Source organism: Saimiri boliviensis, chromosome 5 (assembly GCF_048565385.1).
Source record: "Saimiri boliviensis isolate mSaiBol1 chromosome 5, mSaiBol1.pri, whole genome shotgun sequence".
NCBI classification, from domain to species: Eukaryota; Metazoa; Chordata; class Mammalia; order Primates; family Cebidae; genus Saimiri; species Saimiri boliviensis.
Window position 1 is genome coordinate 78,137,745 of NC_133453.1, and position 3,417 is coordinate 78,141,161.

Consider the following 3,417-nt stretch of genomic DNA (forward strand, 5'->3'; position numbering starts at 1 on the left):
GGAAGCATTCAATAAGTATTATTAATATTATCACTATAATACCTTAGGTATCTCAAAAAAGAATTATTTTTTAGTTGCCATGGTATCTGAGATACTACGTTTGCTTGTTTTTAAAAAAATCTGAGTAGTTGATTCTTACATGGTTGAAATGAATTTGAAATCCATTTTATGACAAACTCAACCCTGTGCATTGGTCTGAGATAAGAGTTGGATGCACGATAAGAGTTTGAACAGAAGCAGATTTTAAATTGCAAAATTAGCCTGTAATCCCAGCACTTTGGGAGTCTGAGGTGGATGGGTCAATTGAGGTCAGGAGTCGAGACCAACCTGACCAACATAGTGAAACCCCATCTCTACTAAAAATACCAAATTTAGCAGGGTGTGGTGGCACACACCTATAGTTTCAGCTACTTGGGAAGTGGAAGCAGGAGAATGGCTTGAACCCAGGAGGCGGACATTGCAGTGAGCTGAAACTGTGCCATTGCACTCCAGCCTGGGTGACAGGGCAAGATTCCATCTCAACAACAACAACAAAATGTAAAATCAAAACGCTTCAGGAATTGTAGAAGGTCAACCCCATTTCTTCTCTTTCATTCCACGCTTCACCCTTAGCATTTCACACCTATATCAAGCAGCTTCATGCTTCCAAGAATAAATGACGCTATGTTGGACTTTTAAATACTTCCAGGTTTCATGTCCTCCTAACTAAAAATTTGAGGCCAGTAGTATAGTGAAGAGAACATGGTTTCAGGCAAAACAAATCTGGGGTTAAATTATTGCTTTAACATTTACTCCTTGTATAAACCATAGGAAAGTGCGCATAGCCTCAACTTTCTGTGCCTCAATCTCCTTATCTATAAAATGAAGTTAGTGCTCATTCCACAAGTTTGTTGTAAAGAGTAGGTTATAAGCTTTATAAAGCATCAGGAATAATGTAGCTCGATATCATAGCTGCAGATAAAGATATAAGCAGACAATATTTCTCAAAACTATGCTATATGAGCATAACAGTAAGATATATATACTATGAGGAAGCAAATGATAAGAACTAATTTGGAAAGTTCAAACTGCTATTTAAAATAAAAAAGTAATTGATGATATGAGTCATTTAAACAAATAATTTTAAGATACCACTGTATTTTGATTTCTAAATCTAAGAGATTAAAATGTGGCTTTGAGTTTTTATTTTTATTTCAATTTAAATATTTTGTGATAAAAAATAAATTCATCAAAGCCAAAATTTATAATTTGTTTATCAAAGCCCTTTATTATAGAAAAGAGAGTAATTAGCATACAGAGGTAGTCCATAATATTTTACAAAGGTTCTTACATCATTACCCACTAATAGTTCATTAAAACTAAATATGGAAATTATCTGTTTGCTTGTTTTCTGTAAATCCCTAAGATTTATTCCAGCGAGACCAATAAGCAGAGAGAATGAAATAAAAAGGCAGAAGGCCAAAGTGTCATAAATGCTGTTAAAATATTCAATAAAAGCTATTCACCTGAGGTTCTTTACAACACATTGGAAAAAATGATCATCCCACATTTAGACATAAGTGATAGCAAATATTCCAAGATAAAAATTTCCGAGATAGCCAAATACTCTGTAAAAGATGTGATACTGTTATACAACGACATACAGAACCATATTTATTTTATTATTGCTATCTATGTAGCCTATAGTGTTAGTAGGAAACGATCTGATGTACATGATATAATGTTTGGAAGCTGCTCTGGTTATTCTACCCTAATTAGCAGGATGTCAAGTAAAAGTCAGCAAACAACAAAATCCCTTAGTTTGGTACAAAAATCTAAGTCTCAAATCACCAATAATATTTTTAAAACAAACAAACTAGGACATGAATTTTTTTTTCCTGGATTCATCTTTTTCAAAAATTTCCAAGATTATTCCAGTTGATACATAAGATAGGGCACATATTGTCAAGGATAAGTTGTCAAAGTGAATATGAAATGTGCTTCTCAAAATATCGTTTACACATTTACCAGATGGTAAAATAAACATGTAAGTTGTTATCAAGTATACACCAAGTTTGTATTAAAATTTTATGCACAAAAAAAATTTATGCACTGTAGAAATGGTGTAAAAATTATCGCATATTGTATTACTTGTTCACTTAATAGTTTATTAGCATTTCATAAATATTTTCTTTAAGAAAATTACTTAAATGGTCAGAGAATTCATATACTGCTGATCAGAACTAAAGAAGCTATGAGGGCCGGGCACAGTGGCTTACACCTGTAATCCCAGCATTTTGAGAGGCCGAGATGGGTGGATCACTTAAGGCCAGAAGTTCAAGATGAGCCTGGCCAACATGGCAAAACCCCATCTCTACTAAAAATACAAAGAATTAGCTGGGTGTGGTGGCAGGTGCCTGTAATCCTAGCTACTCAGGAGGCTGAAGCAGGAGAATCACGTGAACCTGGGAGGCAGAGGTTGCAGTGGGCTGAGATCTCCCCATTGCACTCCAGCTGGGGTGACAGAGCGAGACTGTCTCAAAACAAAAGCAAAAACTGAAACAAAAGAAGCAATGAACTTCATTAGAAAATGCAGAATAACCAATTCTCCCCATCCATTCATTAAGGTAAAAAGAACATTTTAAAAATTCTAATTATGTCCATAAGTAAATACAGTTTACCTAATACCTTTTCAAGATGTGGCATTAAACAAGGACACTAATTTGATAGACATGCACACTTTTATATGGAGGATTATCCAGAACATTTCAGGTTAGAGTCCTCTGCTTATTGTTAACAACTACTACAATAATTTAAAGTCCTAAAGAATGTTGACAAAAAACAAGAACATTAAAGTTTAAATTTATAAAACCTTTTCAATTTGATCTGGGTTCATAATTTTTGAACATCAATAGGAGCAATTTATGGCACTTCTAGCTTCCTTTTGGATCTAATCACACAGTTTTAATGCACAGAGTTGGCATTAGTGGCTTTAGTCTGTCACATGTCATTGCTCTCTGGCTATGTGACCAGATTTATCTGTAGCATGATCATTTAAAAAGTTGTATTCTTATAACAGAATATTTAAGGCAGAAATTCTGGAATAAATCTACCTTTAGGATGAATCAATAAGCCAATCACCAAAGCTTTACTTATCTCAGAAACACATGATCACTATTTTTAAAATAAGTTCTTTTTTAGCTTTTCCACCAGAATGACTATTTTGGCTTAGGAGATCCTGTAAGTCAGGAGCAGAGCCCAAAGCATCTAGTCCAGTTGTAAACTTTCCTTCAAGTCTCAAGTTTTAAAGGAAATTCATAGGGAAAGGATCAATGAATCACAATAGATAAGTTCCTCAAGGGTCACAGAGGTAACTTATTATGTTTGCTCTGCTCAAGGAAATCAATAAACAATATGAAAAAGTGAAGTTCAAAGACC